At 37.4% G+C, this 14,215-nt stretch overlaps 1 long non-coding RNA gene across 1 annotated transcript; it reads right to left on the bottom strand.

Annotated features, from left to right (window-relative positions):
* Nucleotides 1-8,442: 8,442 nt before the first annotated feature.
* Nucleotides 8,443-13,443, bottom strand: LOC125184717 (uncharacterized). Its single transcript, XR_010830437.1, has 3 exons — nucleotides 12,083-13,443; nucleotides 10,466-10,576; nucleotides 8,443-9,826 (listed from the first exon to the last, which is right to left on the bottom strand). It is a non-coding gene; the product is annotated as an uncharacterized lncRNA (long non-coding RNA).
* Nucleotides 13,444-14,215: the final 772 nt, after the last annotated feature.

The raw sequence follows: 14,215 nt of genomic DNA, 5'->3' as shown, positions 1-14,215 counted from the left end.
AACATTGATGATTTATAACCTGGGGACTTCAAGCTTGCTAAATGTATAAAACTATTCCCAGAATATTTATTAAAAAGAACAGTTCCCTTGCAGAATAGCATTCAGTATACTAATTTCCATGTTTAAACTGAGGAATACAGAGAAAAAAAAAAAGTAAATCCATAACTTAAAGGACCAATCATTGCTTATTTGTTCTTAGCAATGTGCTTTAACACTGCAATTTATCCTTATTTATTTATTTTCTTTGCAGTCTAGCTTGCAAGCCCGGAAGATGTCAAGTAGTATTAGCAATGAATCGAAGGTCACGGGCTGCCGCTGGCTACCGTGGCGTGAAGCTGACACTCAGTCAGCTGGGTGCAGTGTGCTGCCTTGCTGATGTATGGAAGCTCCTACAGTGTGGAATGAAGAGCCAACAGCACCGGACACAGCTGCATTGCACACAAAATGTGCAATAAAGACACGGAGAAAATATGATTCAGTACACATGAAACGTGGACTTTGTAGGATTAAAGCCAAGGAGAATAAGTTCTCTGAAACTGGGTCTGTAGTGTCCCTGACCCGTTTCCCTCTTGTACTCAGACATGTAATTTGAGCATGGCCCCTGCCGTCCCTTACAAGGGGAGAGCTGATCTCCAAGGCAGACATTATAGACTAAGACTGCTTGTCAAATGAAAGATGGCTTCTCAGATACTACCAATACTATCGTCCTCAACACCGTTAAAAATTTGCTGGAGTGCTATTGATACAGCAGCCATTAACATTCTTTGCAATGACATTACTGTTACTGTGCTAGTCATTTTGTACTTATTATGCCTACTAATAATTAAGTTATGAAACACTTCTTGAATGACTGTGAAAAGCTGGGGAAGGAAAAAAAATGGACGAGGAGAATGAGTGAAGTTAGGTCCAAATTAAGAACTGCATGAGCTCTAGTAACATCACGAGTGTCTGATTCTTGCATTTCAGGAACTGATGTTGGTGAATCTTGGTCTTTCTGTGGGGCACCATTCAGTGTAATTCAGTGCAGAAAGATTTATAGGACTGCAACCTAAATAACAGAAAAAAATGAGTGCACCAATCTTCCAACTGTAAAAGCAGATATACATTTCAATTTGAATTTCAAACATAGTCTTTCTTAAGATTTAAAATTAGTTTACCTTACTTGGTTTTCTTTCCTATATTCTTTCTGATCACAGCTGAAGCAGAAGACCTAAAATACAAAAAGAAAAGCGTAATTAAATATGGCTGAAACCAGGAAATACCACCGATTCCAGTTCTCTGCCTTATTTCAAATATGTGAGAGATTCTAATTTTTTTGTTAGGTCCAGATGAGCAGTCAAACAAAATCCTTTTGTAATATAAATTAAGGACATCATATTTAGATATCAAACTTCTCAGTTGTTATTTGGAGATTAAAAAAAAAATCATTTAGATATCACTGTAACAAGCATGTTTCACAAAGTATTTGGGATTGCTGATTTCTCTATAAAGCCCCAAGGTTCACAGTGAATCTTCTGTAAATCATATCTCAACTACTTCTTTTTAAATTTGCTACCAAGAAGACTGAGAGAGGGATACAGCCTCAAGATCTTATCTTTGAAACTTTAATATTCTATCTTACACTTTCACTAAGTGGTTTAATTGATTCTCTTTCCTGAATGATTGATGTACAGGATTTTACATGCTGTTGAATGCCACCTGTTCTATAATCATTTTAATTATTGAATTGCGTTGTTGTATCAGCACATAACACCTTCACCTTAGTTTAAAATGACAGGTCTATTTATACCTCTGTATGATCTTCTGTTGCATTACAATCTCAGCTGTCATAATGTAAATCCAGAGGCCCCAGTTTAGGAACTGAGGCAAGGCTTCTCTGTTTCTTTATTTAAACTGCAAGGTGTGAAGCAGGAAATAGGAGAATTCAGGGACGTTTTGTTTTCTGAGGTAACGCAGCTGAAAGTGGGACTGGATGAAATTCGCTTGTTTGGTGGCAGTTAAAAAGTATTCATAGTAAAATGGGGGGCTGGCTACAGAGGAGACTGTTTTGTTTTGTTTTCTTTAAATGTGGGATCAAAGAAAGCCACAAACCTGGGGGAATCATTTCATACATTTCACTCCACAATATAAACTCATTTCTTAGATCACACCACACAGCTGTGCAGTGAGTGTAGGTGCTTTTGGCTACAGCTGCGATAAAACCTTTGAAGAAAATCCCTTCTGTAAGCACATCAGTTGAGGAACACAGAAGACAGAATGTATATCCCACACCATTAGTCTCGGTGATTCTTCTTTTGCATGATACTGTTTCATGTTTATCTACAAAAGCCTTCATAAACATATTTTTTAAGGAGTCACTTATGGTCAGTCTAATAATGACTAGAATGCATAAAATTAGTATTGCTCAGGACATACAGTGAAACCTTTATCAATAAATCACAACATGAATATTTCATTTTTTAGACAAATTAACAAATTTAGCAAGGAATCTTTCCATTTTCAATGTCATATCTTTGAGACTCAGCTGTTCATCTATTAAGGTGAATCCCCCTTCACACTAACTTGAATATGATGGGCAAGTCTATTTAATATAGAAAAATCTCAATAAGAATGTGAAAAGGGCTGAAGCATATTCCTTAGTGGTGCCTGAACATTAGTTTAATAAAAGTATTACAGGAATGAATGAATAAATGAATACTCTGTTCTCTGTATTCTTACAATGCCTTTAACCACTTGGGTTGGACTGAAGTCAGACAGAAGTAAGGAATGCCCTGAATTCTCTACTTACATTGAGATGGAAAAGCTTCCTGGAAATTGAAAGGAAAATCCCCAGCTGAGTTGCATATATTGTTGTTTCATATGACACCAGAACGAGCTGCAACTTCTTGATTTGCTCTTTTACTGTAACATAGATTCACAACACCAGCCTTCATTTTATCTCTGAATCTAAAATAATATATGCAGCTTTTATGTTGTGACATTAAAATAGGCTTTCCTGTGACTGCTGCCACTTTATAGCAAAATTTTATTTCCAGATGTAAAACTCTGGAAGTGACCTAAATCTATAACATAAATCTACAAGTAAGACACAAGACAGCTAAGCTAAAACAAAAAGCAACTGAACAATAGAATGAAAGAGAATATTCACTTTATGTCCTTGTCTTCCTTGAGACCTAAACTCAAATCCAGGCTTGGATCATAAAATAAAATGAGTTTGATCTTCTCATTTTGGCATCTGTTTGTGGAAACCAGAGTACTTCAATGGAGTTAACAGTCCCTGGTCAAGAGAAACATGAAGCTGAAAGGCCCCAAGTGTTCAAAGCAAGCAGATGGAGGGTGATCTGGGATAAATTGCATTCAGTCATTCTTCTCCTTGGGACCATATCTGACACATGCCAGCACAACTCATCTTTATTTCAGAGATGGCGTAATAGACCAAATAATTCTCAGGATGATAATTGGCTTCAAAATTATTAGCAGAACAGACCTAGCATTGACCATGAAATGGCAGCAGCTCCTCAAGAATATCTGAGAAATGAACACACATACTCTTTAGTAGCAATTTCTCTTTGGCATTTTTAAGGACTGAAAATTCTAGTTGTTCCTCATTTGGAAAATGTCTTAAAACATTATGGAATGAATCTAATTAAACAGACTGACTTTTGTGATTTGTGGTTTTTTGAGAAGAATAGGTTAATTTCATATTACACAACAGAGTACATTTAAATTTAATTTATGAAATTTTCTGTAATGTTGGCTTCATTTGGGAATCAAGAAAATAGATATTGCACTAAGGAAAGCAGAGAAGCTGTTCTTACCTTTTGTCTTTCCAGTGCTTCTAATCAATTTGCTGGAAACAGGGAATATTGACAGGTGCATTCGCAAAGCTCATCATCTTTCAAATCAAGATTTTTAGTCTCTTCAAGAGGTAGAATGGAACATGAAAGACCCCAGTCTCACTTAATTCAGCAAATCTCTTCTGCCTTCAGTGCCACAGAGCAACACATTAACTTTGCTGAATCACTTCACTTGGTGATAACAGATAAAGAAGTGTGGTCTTGGGAAAGGAAGAAATAACCCAAACTCCACTTTCCTGTTACCATAACTGATTTTCCTCTAATATTTGTTTCATATACTAAAGTATATGATCTAATCCCACAGTACCATCCATCTACTGGTCTTTTCCTTAAAAACATTTAGGGAAGTATGCATCCATTTTTAAATAGCAAGCTGGGGAACCAACTAGTTATGCTTCCTATTCATGTCAAGTAGGGTTTTGAAGTTAAATTAAAAATCCTTGTGTTTTGAAAATACAGCTGCGAGATTACTTTCTATAACATAGCCCAGTGGTACCTTCAGTGAATAAAGGGTGTGCCAAGTAATTTAATGAAATGCACAATACTTTAAATAGGATAGTAGCAATAGGTCTGAACTTTAAATTAAGCCTTTGAAAATACAATTAAGAGAACCGGGAATCAGAAATAATTCACAAAACAGTATTTTAAACATTGCATATAAAACAATTGAAGCTAGAATAGTATCAGCTTAAAAAGCACGCATTGTCCACTAACTTGCACAAGGTTTGTACTTCTTTCTATTTTTTTTTTCCTTGCACCTTACAGGAGACTTGGAACAGAAAGAGAACAGGATCTGATTCAATTTTCACAGAGTAAAAGAAAACTAAAAGGTACAAAAACTGGAAGTACTTAATGTATTGGAAACATCCTATTGTTAAAGATTTGCCTAGAGAAATAGCTCTTTGTCCGTTCTCTCTTACAAAAGCTATAGGTGCTAGTAATATTTTCTTTGCCATTGCTGATAACTCTGAAGCGATGAGCACTTTCAACTATAACTGTATTTCCCATCCATCATTATTTTTCAAGCATTCCAGTTCAGTCAACCATTGACAACTGCTTATTTTTCCCCCAAGATGTGTTGTATCAACAGCTCAGTAAAGTCATCAAATGTTTTGCATGTTTTTAAAGGAAAAACAGTCCAAAAATGAGCATTTAATACTTTCCTTTGCTAATAAAAATAGAAAAGCTGGCTTTACAAAATGGAAGAATTATCATGAACTGTGATCTCTGCTCAATGTTTACCATTAGCTAGTAACAAACAGGTTTTCTTTTCAGCTATAACTCTTATTTGTGCAGGATAGATGAAGTAACTTTAAGCATAGCATTAAAATATTTCACTGATGAAATGGGGCTTTCCATCACAGTGTTCCGTCACAGTCCAACAGGTGTTCATTAGAATTAGCCAATGCTGGACATACACTGACTTTGAATAATTAATTTTCACTTCTAGATACTTAAGATTTCATCCTATATGTGAGGGACATACTGATGAAGAAAACTTTATATCATATTATATGAATTAGACATCACTAATACTCAACCGTGAGGGACTGCAAGAAATGTTCCGCAGTACAAAGGATATTCTAAAATCAACAAGATTAATCAAAGAGAAATGGCATTTTCAGAGGAGAATGTGAGTGGAATGCTTCTGAATTCCCTGTCTAATGTCAGGAGGATTTTGAGATGTGGCCCAGAAATCAAACCATCTGAAGGGAGTTCTCAGTGAAACACATGGCTTCACATTATAGAGTTCAAGAATAGAAGGGAGCAAATACTGTGGTGGCTCTGGCATACTGTATTTAATAGGCCATTCAGAGTCTGACAGTTACTTCTCTGTGAGTCTTGTAAGTTGTGTTTGACTTTCAGAAGGACTTCCAGCCTTCATTTGAAGACTACAGTACAATAAGAATTCAAGCACTTCCTTTGTTCCAATGGTTAATCAATCTCACTTTTAAGAATATTGTCTCATTTTAATTTTAACTTGTCTGTCTGCAGCTCCCAGCCATTGGTTCAGTGTTCTGTATTTTTCCCCTGAAGATACTTATACATTCCAATGAAATTATCTCTCAGAGATGTGCAGTCTCTGTAGGGCATTTTACAGTTCTTTTCTGTACCACCATTCTAACATCCTTTTAAAAATGTTGATACCAGAGCAGTGCGTGGTACTCCTGTACCAGGCTCACCACTACTGTGTATAAGAATTAAAATCACTTTCCTGCTCCCATTTATTGCCCCCCAGACCCATTTATGAATCAAAAGACCTGCCAGCTCCCTGCTGTATAACACCAGCATATGTTTAGTTGCTTGCCCACTGTAAACCCAGATTGTCTTCCAACACTGCTTTTCAAGATATAGTACCCCATTCTGCATATATTCCTGATTTCCTTATTTCCTCTCCAGCTAAAAGATACTTTGTTTGGCAGTGTATGTCATAGAGCAGAACATTACTTTTATGAGTGAGGACATTATTACTATTACTTGGAGGTAGTAGACTTAACTAATGGCAGTTACCATTTACAGACTGATATCCTGGACATCACATGGACATCTGTGATCGCATTGCTATTAGAACATTAGGAGATAGAAATATTACAAAGACCCAAAGACAAAGCAGTGATATAAAGACAGAGAAGAAAATATATATTCATGCATACACATACACAAACACACCAACAATGATATATTTTAATATTCATTATTATTTATTGATCTATGAATTTTAATTTTACTGTTTGGATAAGCTTAAATTAAAATTTCTTTTTTCATACATCTCAAAGTTCATCACACCTTCTACACTATACAGATGCTTACGTTTCACTGTAATTTTGTTTTCTATACAAAAAATAGATTAAAATTATATTATCTGTATAGCTGCTAGAGGTTCTGAATTCAAAATTCCATTTGCTCCCACTTATGCAGGCCTATGCATTTCTACAGCTTATCTTGGTGCTTTTGATAGTTCAATTCCTTCAAAGGTGAATTATTGCAAAGACATCACTGGCAAGGAGAGCTTTTTTGAACCTTCAGCCTGTGATACACTAACAGCACTTACAGCCTCTTAGTATTAGAAAAATGTTGAAGTAAAATAAATACCTTTTTTTTTTTTAAGCAATAAATTGGGAGGAGTGGAAATATTGTTACTTTTCTGTACTATTTGTTTGGCCTAAGAGTTTATTTACATTCCCTGGAATGGCTTTACCTCAGAGTAGGACAACTATATCAGATGATTTAGGACAACAGGCAGACATGAATTTAAACTGCAGTTTCAAGGCCCTTTTCTGTTGTGCTATATATTGTCCTGGGTATAACATTCACAATCCACAAATTTTGAGGTGAATCATTGAACCATAGAATGGTTTCAGTGGGGAGGGACCTTTAAAGATCATCTAGTCCAACCCCCCCTGCCACGGTCAGGGACATATCTTTCACTAGAGCAGGTTGCTCAAAGTCCCATCCAACCTAGCCTTGAGCACCTCCAGGGACAGGGAACCCACAACTTTTCTGGGCAACCTGTGCCAGTGTCCCACCACCCTCAACATAATAAAAAGTTCTTCCTTATTTCCAATCTAAATCTACCCTCTTTCAGTTTAAAATTGTTGCCCCTTGTCCTGTCACTACAGGCTCTGGTAAAAATTCTTTCTCCATCTTTCTTATAAGTGCCCTTTACATATTGAAAGGATGCAGTAAGGTCTCCCTGGAGGCTTCTTTTCTCCAGGCTGAAGAACCTCTACTCTCTCAGCCTTTCTTCATAGGAGAGCTGTTCCAGCCTTCTGACAATTTTTGTGGCCCTCCTCTGGACAAGTTCTAACAGGTCCATGTCCTTCTTGTGCTGGGGGCTACAAACCTGAATGCAGTACTCCAAGTGCAATTTCATGAGAATACGGTGGAGGGGCGATAATCACCTCTTTTGACCAGCTGGCCATGCTTCTTTGTATGCAGCTCTGGATATGATTGGCTTTCTGGGCTGCAAGAACACATTTAAGATCCCTTCCAACCCAAACCATTCTATGATTTCCAGTTCATATCCAATTTTTCACCCATCAATACCCTCAAGTCCTACTCCCTAGGGCTGCTCTCAATCCAGTCATCACTTGGTCTGTATCGATCGGTGACTGCCCTCACTGAGATGCAGGACCTTGCACTTGGCCTTGTTCAAACTCATGATGTTCATATGTGCCCACTTATCAAGCCGGTCAAGGTCCCCCTGGATGGTCTTCCTTCCCTCTAATGTATCAACTGCATCACTCAGCTTGGTGTCATCCACAGACTTGATGAGGTTGCACTCAATGACACAGTCTAAGTCATTAATAAAGATATTAAACAGTACTGGTCCCAATACAGACACTTGAGGCACACCACTCATCACGTTTCTCCATTTGGACATTGAGCCATTGACTGTGACTCTTTGGATGTGACTATTCAGCCAATTCCTCATCCATCTAATGGTCCACCTTTCAAATCAATCTCTCCAATTTACAGGCAAGAATATTGTGGGGCACTGTATCAAAGGCTTTACAGAAGTCCAGGTAGATGACATCAGTTCTCTTTCCTCATCTACAGATGCAGTCACTCCACCAAAGAAGGCCACTAGATTAGTCAGGCACAATTTGTTCTTGGTGAAGCCATGTTGGCTGTCTCTAATCACCTCTCTGTCTTTCCTATCCTTCAACATAACTTCCAGGAGGATCTGCTCTATGATCTTACTGGGCACTGAGGTGAGGCTGACTGGTCTGTAACTCTCAGGGTCCTCCTTATTACCGTTTTAAAAATGGGTGTGATATTTTTTCCAGTCACTGGGGACTTTGCCTGACTGCTATGACATTTCAAATACCCTGTGGAGTAGGAACTACATCTGCCAGTTCCCTCAGGACCCTGGGTTGCATCTGGTCAGATGCCATGGACTTGCATATGTTCAGGTTCATCAGGTGGTTTCAAACCTGTTATTCTCTTCTTGCAGAGATCTTGACAAAGTAGAGTGCTGGGCAATCACCAGTCAAATGCAATTAAACAAGAGCAGGGGACATATTCTGTTCTGGGACAGGGCAACCCTGGATATATGTATAGACTGGGGAGTAAGAGACTGGAGAGCAGAAATCTGGGGGTTCTGGCTGATGGCAGGTTGAATATGAGTTAACAGTGTGCCCTGACAGCCAAAAGGGCCAACCATGTCCTACATCCAGAGACACAGAAAAAGGAAAATAAGTCAAAAATAATGAGTATCACTACAAGGTAACAACAGAAAACATCCCTACTAATTTGACAGAGGAAAATTCCTTGTGGACTCCAAATCTGCCAAGCCTGATAGAGCCATTTCATAATTCTCATATCCTGCTTCAGAGAAAGAAAGAAAGATTTATTTAATTGGTTTTTTTTTGACTGTTTGTTTTTTTTGTAAGAAAGCCAACCGACCTTCTTAATCAGACCAGCATATTGTTATATTGAATGAATACATAAAGTTGTGATTTTTGGCACAGCTGGAAGAACCTGACAAGTAAGTAAACATCACTGTGAATGCTAAGTCTATGTCTTACATGTCAGGGACGCAGACATTGGCTTTGCTTGTACTAAAATCAAAAGCAGAGGTTTTGATGAGTACAGCATATATCCAACCCCAAAGCCACTGCAGCAGTGTGAAGACTTAATGTTGCACAGCTCCAGGTGCTCAGGGAGCTCTGCAATACCTCCTCTCAACAGCACAGACCCACCCTCAGGTCATCACTGTTCTTTAACCTAGGAAAGTGCTGTCATTGTTTAAAGTTTACAATCTGAAATACATGCTAAAAATTGAGTATAAAAATGTAAAACTCAGGACACAGCTAGATGTACCTAACACAATATATCAGAATTTCTGTATAAATAAATACAACCCATTGCAAGCTAATTCTCTCCTCTCACATTCTTTATGGTCAGTTATTTACCTCCACAGCTAATGCCCAACAGATCTTTCCCTTCAGGAAAACTGGAGCTGTCTGAAAAGCAGAAAACATTTGGCAGAAATAACCATAATGAAGATAAGTGTTAACACAACATGCTAAACTCAGTCCGGGACACAGGCTTTCAAACTGTTATTTCCAGCTTGCAGTTGAGAAACTGTTTCAGACAACATAAAAAGCTGTATCTAACACTTTCTGACAGTGCCATATTGGCTGGGACTTACACAAAAAGGAGGTGTACATGAAAAGGCAAGGATGATTTAACCTTCATTGCTACAAAAACTACTGAGCTATCAAAATAATCAGAAAATTAAAAACCAAAGTACTGAGAGAAACCAGCCAGCTTATCTTCCAGCAGCTTCAGCTGGAAGATCAATGGGATCTTGACAGGATTGGTATCATCAGCCCTTTACAGCTATTCAGATGTTTGTTTAAAGTGAATTAAAGAAAGCCAAGCTTTAAGAGAGAAAACAGAAATAGTGATAATAGAACAACTCAATCAAGTGAACAAAACCCTGTTATAGTCCACAGAGAGTCCAGAACAGAAAGGTGTGCACTTACCATTGATCAGGACAAATGCAAGCCAGAGAATAAAGGTTAAATAAAGCAACAAGAAGGGTACCAAAAGCCACTGAAAATGACATGAAAAAGGACAAGCTGTAAACTGGCACAGACCTTTAAAAGAGCGCTGTCCGAACTTTGTCTAGCTGATGTGTATATTGATAGCAAGCAGAGAGCTAATCTGCATGTAACAGAGGGGAATTCAGCCTTCCTCCTTCCTTTCTGCTGGAAAAAAAAAAAAAACAGTATTGATTTAAAATTGGTGTTACATGACATGAAAAAAAAAAAACACAGCAAAAAGATCTTTCAAATTCAGTATCTCAAGGCCTGAATACCAGTCTGTGCCTCTATCAATTATTTTCACAGTGTTGTACTTCCACAGCCTGCAGCAGGGGCAAAACCTGCCTCTAGGGGTAGGTACCAAGAGATCTGGATAATTGGGTTGCAAGAGTTTGCAGGTGCTGTCCCTCACTTTGCACAATTAATTCCTCATCATGGATATTTTATTTGTTTCAGTTGTGCAGGCATACTCACAGCTTTAACTCTGAAACATGCAATCAGAATGAGCAGTGTGAGGAGTTACATAGTGTACTGCTATGCACCAGTTACAAAACTAAGATGAGCCGATGAAAAATAAATAATATAGTTGTTCACAGGTTCTGATCGACCTTATTCCTCAGCAGGGCATTTGTGAGCTGGAGGAAGATTTCAGTGCCTAAGACAAAGGTGTTAAAAATAGAATAGAGAAAGCTACAGACAAGGGGAGCCTAGCTGGTGGAGTATGCTTAGTGGCATACAAAGAAAGAAGCCTTTAAGCTAATGCAGATGCCTTACTGCTAACTCTCAGTTTTTGTTTTATTCATAATGGCATCATTTTTTTTTTTTTGGGGGGGGGGGGGGGGGGTGGAATTTTCTGAAAAGAAAGAAAAAAACAGAAAGTTGCTTGGGAAGTACCATTCCTCAAAAGCGAAGTCTTTCATAAGAACTGGCTACTGCAATGGGTGTCTGTCAGATTTTGACCAGGGTCCTATCAGACATCTGTCTGACCTCATGCTATTTTCTTACTATGGTAACTCTTCCCTGTGTTTTCAGATCTCCAGAAGTTGAATATCTTGGAAGTTGGCAGCACGAAAAGCTAACTTGTCCTACCACCAAGTTCCAGCTCTTTCAGCTGAGGCTCAAATTTTCCTCCCTACACGTGAAATGGAGTATCATTTTCAAAGCTAATTTTTACATAATCTAGAGTCCATCAACAGAATAGTTAAGAAAGTTCTTCCTTTTTTTTTTTTTTTCAAAAAAGAAACATGTGGAGGCTTTAGGAGACAGAGAGAAAAATATTTTGGCTTATTTTCTCACTCTTCTAAATTTTTGCAGGAAGAATGTCCCAAGTTTGCTCCCCCTCCTAGCTTTCCCTTTATTTTGCTGCATGGAATGTAGTTATATTTAATTCTGTGTAATCAAATTTTATATGGGAAGTCATATCATTATATAACAGATATTTAAGATACCTTTTCATATAAATATGCTAAATGCTCTGGAATCACCATATTCATAGCAGCTTTAGTCACAGCTGGTAATATTAATTGCTCTAATTTCTGCTTCCATTTCTCTCTCTCATCTTTTATTTTGTGCTTACTCCTTTTTGGAGATAAAATTTTGCATTCAAAGTAATGTAACATTTCAAAAGGAAAGAGCAGTTGAAAACATGGTTAAGACCTTCAGCTTACTTACTACACCAACACCAGAATCAAGCTGTACTCCAGAGAAGTTTGGTGAATGTATTTGCACCTGCAGATTATGACCTTTTACAGTTTGCACACCCTAGAAGAGAAAACAGATGCATTAAATAAGCCTCGGAAAAGGAAAATTCCTTTGGACATTGCTCAACTATGACCACTTGAAAAAAACATTTTTTGTGTTGCTTTGGCTGTAAGAGATAATTTATAAGCTGCATCCTAGGAGAAGAGCTGTCACTTCTGTCTCTTGCATTGCCACAAACATGAATCTGTTGGGACACAGGAACACCGTTGTGAGCAGAAGGCAGACAGCATCAACAGTGGAAATATATCATACATAAAAGTGAAATGCACACAAAAGAGCTATAAATCAGAAAACAAATTAGCAACAAAAACAGGCAGTTTGTCAATATCCATCATCACAGGAGCTGGGGAGGTATTAGACCTGCAATGTGTTGCTCTGATTCAGCAAACCTGCAAGTCCCTGATGGCTCTTATTTGATGGTCAGCACATACAGGTACGATAGTTCTCCAACATGCAAATGAACTCTGAGGAGACTGTTCCTGTGCATGGAGTTAGTACCCTGCATTTTTTTTCCTTTAGTGGAAAGGAAACTTGAGGCATTTATAAATGGCCTCATTCCATCTATCTGATGTAACTAATGCCCCAGCTTTTTATTACCTGAATTTCCAGGTGATAAAATTTATTGCTCTCTGAGGCTAGACAAAGAAACTGATGTGAGCGTATTCATGTACATATGCAGATGTAGGTGAGGAGAGGAAAAAAGACAGTATAGCATAAGAAAAAGGGCCACTAGATTTCACAATCTTTTTTTTTTCTTTTCCTCAGAAGCACATCATTTGAAATGATTTGCCTAATTCTTATATATTTACATAGCAATGAATTTTATTATTCTATATAGGAAATCACAGGGAGGAAATGAAAATAACAATCCCTTGTTACAAATATAATTAACTGATGAACAATAGCTAAGGAGAAAAAAAAAAAAAGAAAAAAGAAATGCTTGGAACAGCAGGGTATCAGCTACTTGGTAGTAAACAAGTGATTATTTTATTCTATAACATCCTGGACCATGAAGAAAGCTGGTCTCCAATGCTACAGTTAACTTCATCATTTTCTGTCTATAAAATCCAATAGCAAAAATGACTACTGATGCATTTTATAAATTGAACTTTATAAAGGAAGTTATTTGAAATGCAAGAGATGAGTATGTTCTCACTTCATCTCAAGTTTTGAGAGAAATGACATTGCTAAAAACAGGCCAAAAGACTAGCTATCTCTAATATTTTAAGAAGAAAATGTTAAATCTATTAATATATTAAAATATGGTTCATTTGGGGATCTATTTTTTTTCTGAAGTAGCATTTATATATATCTTTTTTTTTTTTCAGAATGAAGAACACAGACTTTCTTATGTGTTTATGTATACACAGACATGTATATGTGGGAAAAAAACTTTTCTTCATTGTTTACTCAAGACACAACACTGTGACCAATCACTGGAATTACTCCAAAGGTGTGAGACAATTCAGACAGTTCCTGTATACGTAAAATTAAAAGATATTTACATTAGTCTTCTATCCAAATATTAAAAGGGTTTTTTTTGTCAAGCAGATATGGGCATATCTTCACATATAAAAATATTCTGAAGGGTCCAAGACTTTCAAAAATAATTTCATTTACCGGGGCTGTTCACTGTGGTTTTAACTGCTTAACTACAATAATGAAAAAGATAATGCAATTTTTGTGGGCTTGTTTGTGTGTGTTGTCACCAACCCATTACCCACCCCCTTGACATGAACAAAGGAGAAAATGAGAAAATGTTGCTGTGGTATTGTACAGATCTAGCCATCACATCTTCTCAAAAAAAGAGGTAGAACTAGAAAAGCAAAGAGAAGGTGGCAAGAATGAACAAAGTTACTGAACAGTTCCTGGATGAGGAGGAAGAAAACTCATCAGAGGTTCAGCTGCATAAGCAACATTTGTGGGGAGGGGTGGGTTATGCTACAGGCCTATGAAGTCATGATTGTCACAAAAGAGATAACAGTGAGTAAATATTCCATGAAATATGCACTCATTAATTTACAGGCACTAATAACTTTAACA

This window comes from Anser cygnoides, chromosome 3 (genome assembly GCF_040182565.1).
Source record: "Anser cygnoides isolate HZ-2024a breed goose chromosome 3, Taihu_goose_T2T_genome, whole genome shotgun sequence".
Lineage (NCBI taxonomy): Eukaryota > Metazoa > Chordata > Aves > Anseriformes > Anatidae > Anser > Anser cygnoides.
Note: the sequence above shows the minus strand (reverse complement) of the source record. Positions and strands in the feature narration are given on the sequence as shown.